The sequence below is a fragment of the Carcharodon carcharias genome, chromosome 13, assembly GCF_017639515.1.
Source record: "Carcharodon carcharias isolate sCarCar2 chromosome 13, sCarCar2.pri, whole genome shotgun sequence".
NCBI classification, from domain to species: domain Eukaryota; kingdom Metazoa; phylum Chordata; class Chondrichthyes; order Lamniformes; family Lamnidae; genus Carcharodon; species Carcharodon carcharias.
In genome coordinates this window covers 11,202,695-11,212,415 of record NC_054479.1, presented here as the reverse complement: position 1 = coordinate 11,212,415, position 9,721 = coordinate 11,202,695, and the positions used below count along the sequence as shown (strand labels likewise).

At 43.7% G+C, this 9,721-nt stretch overlaps 1 long non-coding RNA gene across 1 annotated transcript in view; it reads right to left on the bottom strand.

The window, feature by feature from the left end:
• Window positions 1-2,262: 2,262 nt before the first annotated feature.
• LOC121286412 overlaps window positions 2,263-9,721 on the bottom strand; it is a 160,787-nt gene continuing 153,328 nt past the window's right edge. Inside the window, exon 3 of the long non-coding RNA XR_005944932.1 lies at window positions 2,263-3,028. This is a non-coding gene — a long non-coding RNA (uncharacterized LOC121286412). The remainder of the gene's footprint in view (window positions 3,029-9,721) is intronic.

Sequence of the window (9,721 nt, the reverse complement as noted above, 5' to 3'; positions counted from 1 at the left end):
TATGTGTGTGTGTGTGAGACAGAGAGAGAGAGAGAGAACCCCCATGAAAAACGATAGTCTGCATTTTTTCACTTCAGTACTCCATGATTAATGAGCGTGGGGCTGTTGAAGCATAGGAAAAGAATTGGAATAATGTGCACTGTACGTACGGCCATGTGGAGGAATGCAAACAACGGACTCTGTGTTGGCCTAAAACAATGACATGAGACAGACATCTGAACAGCTTTTTGTTCCGAGCACTCACAACCACAACCTCCAGGCAATGCAAAGTAGACACTTTCGTTTTGTTTGGACCTCAACTGTTATTTGTATCTACACGTACGACCAAGTAACAAAAAAAAAATCTTCTCATGTTTCACGGGATGGCCACTTGCTACTAAAATTCTCTTGATTGAAGAATGTGAAGAATCAAACTCCGCAACAAAACCAATGTTCCCCATTACGAAACCGGTTTTCCTGGGACCGAGAGAATTGGCAAACTCTCGGAAAATTGCTTTATTGAAAGATAAAAGTTGGCCATCATAGGTCGCCTGACTGACAATGCACAAATTCAACCACGTCAAAGGATGCAGACACGGCGAGGAGGATGAGGAGAGAAAGTTTACTTTTGTCACAGTTCCATACAGTGTCATTTTTTGACATTAGTAGGTACTGGGGGGAAGGACTGATTAGATGGATTCAAACATGGAGTTCCAGAAAGGCAGGCATGGATTTTGGGAGGTGACAACATTTTCAAGGCCTTTGAAAAGGAAAGGGACGTTGGAAATGGGATTGAGATTTGCAAGGACGTTGGGGTCAAGTGTTGGTTTTTTTGAGGAGAGGGGAGATGATGGCAGATTTCAAGGAGATCACCTGAAGAGGCAGAACTGAGAATCTCCAGAACACTGCTGCAAGCAACACCTTGAGACAAGTTGTCATGGCATTAAATAATTACTTTTTGAAAAGGTTCTTTGAATTCGTTTGTTTATCAGTTGGGAAGTTATCAGACATGGGAGAAAAAGGCTGTTTGACTGTTAGTGAAGGATGATCCAATCAGATAAGGAAGAGCCTATTCATTTCCCCATTCGCAGAACTCCGCTAAGGTGGATGTGTTAGGCGACCAATAGTGAGAGTTTGGGGGCAGAGCAGTTGGAGGGAGGTGTGACTTTTAGGGATTTGCCCAAAGTTAGCAACCATTAGAGGGCATCTAATTTAATGCTGTGTCAGCTACTTCCATTCGAGTACCATACAATTATAAAGAAACTATTTCTTACACTGTTGGTGCATATATTTGATTTGGTTGGGATTACTGCTAGGCAGTGTGCCATTATGAGCAGAGAGACCCAAGGTTTGGTGCCTTAGTTTGTGTTGAGAGATGTTAGGTTCAGCCATGGCTGCCAATGCTGATTGCTACCACATTGGAAAATGAGTGTCAGCTGATGGTTGGGCTGTGGCTGCCTCTATTATTGAATTATCGGCTGCCGTTTACAGAGTGCAAGACTCTGCTCGGAGCCAAGGGCCTCGCTAGTCAGGAGTTCAGAGTTACCCACCATATCCACCTACACCACAGGGACTGCAGCGGTTCAAGAAACTAGGGATGGGCAATAAATGCTGGCCCAGCCAGCGAAGCCCACATCCCATTAATGAATAATAAAAAAAAAACCCTGTTAGCATTATGACTCCATTATCCTTGGCTAAGTGGGCAGCACTCACGTTTGAGTCAGAAGGTTGTGGGTTCAAGTCTCACTCCTGGGACTTGGGCACAAAATCCAGGTTGGCACTCCCAATGTAGTGCTGAGGGAGTGCTGCATTGTCAGAGATGCTCTCTTTCAGATGAGATGCGAAACCAAGGGACACCCTCCCCAGCACTCTTGGATGAGTGCAAGACATTCCATGGTACTATTTCAAAGAAGAATCGAGTGCCCCAGTGTCCTGGCCAATATTTATCCTTCAATCATCATCAGTAAAACAGATTATCTGGTCATTATCATGTTCCTGTTTGTGGGAGCTTGCTGTGTGCAAGGTGGCTGCCACATTTTCTAGATTAAAACAGATTTATTGGCTGTAAAGCGCTTTGGAACATCCTGAGGTTCTGAAAGACGCCATATAAATGCAGGTTGATCCAAGGAAGCCAAGTGATATGAGATAGGGTGGAGAGTGGACTTGATGTCTAGGTTTACCAGCCATGATCTTATTGAACGGCAGAGCAGGCTCAAGGGGCCTAAAGGCCTAATTAAAATCTTTCTTTCTTTCTTTGGTTGGAAGTAGCAGTTGGCAGGAGTGCAGACTTGGCCAGACAGTTTTACAGCTGCAATTCCCACCAGTGTTTTGCCATGAGAACAGAACTGTTCTTATCGGCTGCAGTATGATGAGGCCTCCAGTGTCTGTGGACCTATAGCCCAGTGTGAAATTAGCAGCTTCAGGAGAAGATTGAGAAGTGTGATGCATCCTTAGCCCATCACCTGCATCGTCAGCATTTTCCAGCTATATCTTGATTAATTTCATTCAGTGTCCACGTTCATATTTTCCTTATATTATAACTAATGCATTGATATGACATTTCTATCAGAATAAAGGAGTTAACCTGTTTGGCATTATGCACTGGCTTCAGCTAAGGTGCAAAACGAATAGTTTGATATGAATACGTTAACACATTTATCACTGATTCCATAAGATGTGATCTTGACCCCATGTGTTTTATCTTGGTGCTCATTCACAATGAGAGAAGTCCCTCATTAATCATCAGAGCCATTTATCATATCTCCTTCACAACCTCCCTTATTTACTTTAGGGGAATTTACATTAATATATCATACAGATGACTAATTATCATGAGAACTTGACGAAAATATATGGTCCTGAAATTACAGGTTATATGAACATGATCCATTTTCCTTTGTGAAATAAACTTCCAACTGTTCGAAAACCATTTGCTCCACTAATCACTGTGATTGTAGCTGTTATACTTTAGCATGAGAGAAGGAATGCTCAAATATCCCATCATATACATTTCATAGCTGGCAACGTCAATGTAAGGGGATTGTTGTGGCTGAAAAAGAAAGAAAGAGAAAAACTTGCATTTATAAACCATAGGTTGGCTCAAAGTACTTAACAGTGAATATAGTACAGTCACTGTTACAATGTAGGAAATGTGGTAGTCAATTTGCACACAGCAAACTCCCACAAATAGCAACATCCAAATGACCATTTGTTTTTGTGATTTGATTGAGGGATAAATATTGGCCAGGAGAACTCTTCTGTTCTTCCTCAAAACTATGCCAAAGGATCTTTTATATCCACCTGAGAGGGCAGACGGGGCTTAATGTCTTATCCAATGCTTAATGTCTTTTCCAAAAGGCAGCACCTGTGACAGTGCAGCACTCGCACAGTACTGTACTGGAGTTTCAGCTTTTGGTATTGAGCTCAAGCTCCTGGTGTAAGTCATGAACACACAGACAGGAATGCTACCCTTTGAAACATAGGAGCTCGCCAGAGGCTGGGTTCATTGGTGGGTAACTCTTTCAGATGGAATATCGTGAGTGTTGAGCCTGTGATTCCCCAACATGGACCGCATGTGCTTTGATCATGGGCTTTTCAATGTGCTGTTCAGACACATTTATGCACTCAGAGATCCAAAGATCTGTAGCTTCCCACAATGAAACACATTAACAATGTCGGCATCAGGAGCATTTTTGCATTGCAACAGATGAGTGCAACATTAAGCCCAAATCTTGCCTTAGTTAAAGCATCATTTGGGATAAATATAAAGTCATTTTCTTCAATCGTAAAATAAAGGCTTTGAGAACACAAAGAGGATTAACCTTGACTTTGTGTGATTAAAACCAGCAGTTGGTAGGTTGGCAGCTTGTTCTACAACTCTGCCACAGATTTATGCCCATTGAAGACAGAATCACACCCCTCCCCCCCACTCCCACCCTAGGACTGAGACCTAACACCCCCACCCCAAGGACTAACTGACCTAACACCCCCACCCCCAAAATTGAGACTGACACCCTTGCCATCAGGACTAACTGACCTAATACCCCACTTCCAGGACTAACTTTCCTAACACCCTCACCCCTAACATTGAAACTAATACTCCCAGCCCCAGGAATCACTGACCCAATAAACCCACCCCCAGGTCTAACTGACCTAAAATCCCCACCCTCAGGATTAACTGATCTAATACACCAATTCCCAGGTTAACTGGCCAATATACCCACCCCAGGACTAACTGACCTAAAACCCCCACCCCCAGAGCTGACTGACCTAATGCTCTCACCCCCAGGACTGACTAACCTCATAGCCCCACACCCAGGACTAACTGACCTAATACACCCATCCTGAGGCCTGGAATACCCCAGATGTCCCACCTTGTGGGATTACATTTAAACACTGCACTACTAACCAAATGAAGGTCACACTGGAGTGGATATTTCTGAAAACACAGTCAGTATTAACTTGCCAGGAGGAGTCAAGTCAATGCAGAATTCCTATAATCAACTCCCATGTAAAGAACCCATTGTGCCAGAGTGACATGCTTGTGATGATGACAGATGTGTTTGTAGCCCTTTCTCTTTGGGGCATGTTTGGAAACCCTACTCACTTCCAATCATAATTTCTATGTATTGTCAAATTAGCCATCAAGGCAATCAGCACTTGAAGAAAAATGTAGAAAAGGACACTCCGCAAATACACAATTGAGAAAAAGTGAAGCTTACTCACAGAACCTGAGCTTCCAATCCAACTTCTGCTGTTAGAGGAATTTTTAACACAGATATGCTTCTCAATGGCCAACCCTCAATTGTCACTATTTATTTTTCCGCATTTGCTCTTAAAGTACAAACGTAGTGTGACCTGTGACTTCACTATAGAGCTTCCCACACACACTGCTTTATTTCAAAGTCCATCATTCTTCACCACTAAACTGAGGTTCCTGCTAGGAAGGAGATAAGAAGAATCTCTTCCTCATCGACTAAGTGTTGTGCTGATGAAGTGCAGCTCCTCCCCTAGTACTTCCTGGGAGTAAAGGTCACTCACAATCAATCTCAGTTCAAAACCTCCGCAAGTCATTTATCACCGCAGCACTGCTCACGATGGGCTTGAAATTGGAATGTTGCAGCTATTATTATTATTGATTAATCAAGACAGGTGTTTGAGACTGGAAATTTGCCGCTGTATTTCACAAAGAGCAACAAGTTTCATCTGTATAGCGCCCTTAATATAGTAAAGCCCCCACCAAGGTGCTTCACAGGAGCGCTATCAGACAAAACTTGACACTGAACCAAAGAAGGAGATATTAGGACAGGTCTCCAAAAGCACGGCCAAGAGGGTAAATTTTAAGGAGAATCTTAAAGGGGGGAAAGGTGGGGAGATGGAGAGATTTAGGGAGGGAAGTCCAGAGTTTAGGGCCCAGGCAGCCGAAGATCCCGGCACCATAGTTTGATCAACTGAAATCAGAGATGCTCCAGAGGCCAGAATGAGAGGAATGCAGAGATCTTGGAGAGTTATGGGGGTGGTGGAGATTACAGGGATAAGACCATGATGGGGTTCGAAAACAAGGATGAGGATTTAAAATTGAGGCATTGCTTAACCAGGAGGCAATCACAGGTTTTTAAATATTCTTTCCTGGGATGTGGGTGTCACTGGCTAGGCCAGCATTTGTTGCCCATCCCTAATTGCTCTTGAGCTGAGTGGCTTGCTAGACTATTTCAGAGAGGGCAGTTAAGAGTCAACCACATTGCTGTGGGTCTGGAGTCACATGTAGGCCAGACCAGGGAAGAATGGCAGATTTCCTTCCCTAAAGGATGTTAGTGAACCAGATGGGTTTTTATGACAACTGATGATAGTTTCATGGTCACCATTACTGTAACTAGCTTCCAATTCCAGATTTTATTCATTGAATTTAAATTCCACCAGCTGCTTTGGTGGGATTTGAACCCTCGCCCCTTAGAGCATTAGCCTGGGCTTCTACATTGCTAGGTCAGTGACATTACCATGATGTCATCGTCTCCCCAATGGGACTTGGTGTGAGTTAGGACACAGGCAGCAGAGTACCCCAGTAATCCAGAGCCCTACACTGATAATCCAGACTGTGAAAATTCTTTTCCCACCAGAATATGAATTCAATTTTACACAAAGCTGGTACCGTTAAAAGTGGCCACGAAACTGTCGGACAGGATAAAAACTCAACTCGTTCACTCATGTCCTTTAGTGAAGGAATTCTGTCGGTCTTACCCAGTCTGATCCTACAAGTGACTCCAGTGCCACAGGAATGTGGTTGTCTTTTGAAGTGATCCAGCAAGTCATTCAGTTGTATCACTGCCTTCTCAGGGCAGTTTAGCGATGGGTAAGACATGTTGACGTTGCCAGTGATACCCCCATTCCAAGAATGAATGCTTTTCACTGCACCTACAGCGTTGGCTCCACTTTCAGTTCTCTCAGTAACACACTCCCTCTATCTCCTTCACCGTGAGTCCCTTGTGACAAGGTCACCGCAGATCCAATGGGAAGGATACTCAAAGCCCTCCACCACTGATTCTCCATTTTAATCACTGTGAGTTGGGGATGGGGTGGGGGGGTCTGGGGTGTATGATGAAAGTTAGAAGCAAAACTTTAGTGACCCAAAAAAAGTGTCAAAACTGCTGCCAAAATGATTTAAAAGGGCAACACATTGCCACCATCTCAGGATGGGTCCCTCTTAGTGCCAGCCTTGTAAATGGCACTCACACCCTAAGAATGAAGAATGGCCATTAGATTCTATTGTGTTGTCACCATGGGCATGAACTAGTGATTTCAGAAGAGCAGAGAAAATTGGAAAAGTAAAGTCAAAATCCTTTCATTTATTCGCTGAGCATAAGAGCAGGGAGGTTGTGCTGGATCTATACAAAACACTAGGCCATGACTCAAGTATCATGTGCAGCTCTGATCACCTCACTACAGGAAGGATATAATTGCACTGGAGAGGGTATAGAGGAGATTTATGAAGATGTTGCCAGAACTGGAATGCTATGAGAAGAGATTGGATAGGCTGGGATTGTTCCCCTTGGAACAGAGGAGGGTGAGGGGAGATTTGATTGAGATGCACAAAATTGTGAGGGGACTGGATAGAGTGGATGGGAAGGGCCTATTTACTTTAGCAGAGAGGGCAGTGACTAGAGGGCATAGATTTAAAGTGATTGGTAGAAGGATTAGAGGGGAAATAAGGACATTTTTTCAAGCCAGAGGGTTGTGGAGGTCTGGAACTCACTGCTTTAAAGGGTAGTGGAGGCAGAAACCATCTACTCATTTAGAAGGTGTCTGGATATGCACCTCAAGTGCCGTAACCTGCAGGGTTATGGACCAAATGCTGGAAAGTGGGATTAGACTGGTTGGCTAATTTTTTGACCAGCACAGACATATGGGCCAAATGGCCTCTTTCTGTGCCATAATCTTTCCATGATCCTATGAAATCTCAGAGCCACATGCATCTTGACCATTTACGATTTACAGACTGCACAATTACAAAATAGATGCCCAGTGTTGTAGAATCAGGAGCTTTAGTGTAAGATCTCCTTCTCTCTCTCTTATAATTGATAAATGTAGCAAAACATTTGTTTAAAAAGGGATGGAGAATGAAATCGCAGAATCTTAACAGCACAGAAGGTGGCCATTCAGCCCATCGTGTCTGCACCAGCTCTCCAAATGAACATTATGACCAAATGCCATTGCCCTGCCTTTTCCCCATACCCCTGTACATTGTTTCTATTCAAATAATCATCTAATGCCCTCTTGAATGAATCGATTGAACCTGCCTCTATCACACTTCCAGGTAGTGCATTCCAGACCCCAGCCACTCATTGTGCAAAAAAAAATCTTACATCAATTTACTTCTTTTGCAAATCACTTTCAATCTGTGCCCTCTCGTTCTTGATCTTTTACGAGCAGGAATAGCTTCTGCCTATCTACTCTGTCCAGCCCCCTCATGATTTTGAGCATCTCTATCAAACCTCCTCTCAGCCTTCTTCTCTCCAGGCGAACAGTCCCAACCTCTCCAATCCATCCTCATTGCTGAAGTTTCTCATCCCTGGAACCATTCTTGTAAACCTCTTCTGCACTCTCTCCAATGAGTTCACATCCTTCCTTTAATATGGTGCCCAGAACAGTACAGCCATGATCTAATGAGTGTCTTATATAAATTCAGCATAACCTCCTTGCTCTTGTACTCTATGTCCCTAATAATCAAGCGCAGGATACTATATGCTTTATTAATTGCTCTCTCCACCTGTCCTGCCACTTTCAATGATCTAAGCACATATACACCCAAGTCTTTCTGCTCCTGCACCCCTTCAAAATTTCACCCCTTATATTTCCTGTCCATGTTCTTCCTACCAAAATGCAGCACCTCACACTTCTCCGCATCGAACCTCATCTGCCACCTATCTGCCCACTCCACCAACTTGTCTATGTCCTTCTGAAGTTCAACACTGTCCTCCTCACAGTTCACAACACTCCCAAGCTTTGTATCATCCACAAACTTTGAAATTTTCCCCTGAACTCCAAGATCTAGATCATTTATATATATATATCAGGAAAAGTAAGGGTCCCAATACCGACCCCTGAGGAACTCCACTACAAACCTTCCTCCAGCCTGAAAAACATCCATTGACCATTACTCTCTGCTTCCTGTTTTTCAGCCAATTTTGTATCCATGTTGCTACTGTCCCTTTTATTCCATGAGCAATAACTTTTCTCAAGTCTGTTGTGTGGCACTGTGCCAAATGCATTTTCAAAGTCCATGTACACCACATCAACAGCATAACCCTCATCGACCTTTTCTGTTCCCTCTTCAAAAAACTCCAGCAAGTTGATTTCCCCTTTAGAAATCCATGCTGGCTCTTCCTTATCAACTCATATTTTTCCACGTGACTACTAATTCTATCTCAAATAATCGTTTCTAGGAGAAAAACAGAAAATGCTGGAAAAACCTCGGCAGGCCTGACAGCATCTGCTGAGCTTTTCCGGCATTTTCTGTTTTACTTTCAGATTTCCAGCATCTGCAGTATTTTTTGCTTTTATCTAATTGTTATTAGAATCCTGCCCAGCACTGAAGTTAAGCTGGTCTGTAATTGCTGGGCTAATCCTTACAACCTTTTTTTGAACAAGGGTGCAATGTTTGCAATTCTCCAGTCCTCTGGCACGTCCGGGGTCTAGGGAACACTAAAAACTTATGGCTTGTACCCCTGCAATTTCTACTCTCGCTTCCTTCAATATCCGAGAAATTCAGAGAGAAAGATTAGAACGTAGAACTCCCTTGATCCTGGACAGAATTGAGGCAAACTGATGTGTCTAAGGTGAGGGAAAGGAATAGAAGGAAATACTGATGGGGTGAGATGAATTGAGGAAGGGCAGGTGGACCATAGAACCTGTCAAACTGAACCTGTTCCTCATTCTGTGTAATTCAACTTTTTTTTAAAAAAAGTCATGAAATCGGGGCATTTTAGTTCCAGAGAATAAGGAACCACCAGCCACTGACAAAACATCTTGTTGTCAACCTTTCCTGCCGTTCGGCCCAGTGCGATGGGATTGATTAATACCTGTTGAAAGGGATTCCCGGGGTGGAGGGGTTTGGGGAAAAGTCCAGTCAATGCCCTGCCTCCTTCATCCTGCCGCATCAGACTAGCACTAAACCCGTCCCATTGTACGTAAATCTGGGAGATAACCCTGCACGCTCACCGGGGTGGGGGTGGGGGTGGGGGTGCAG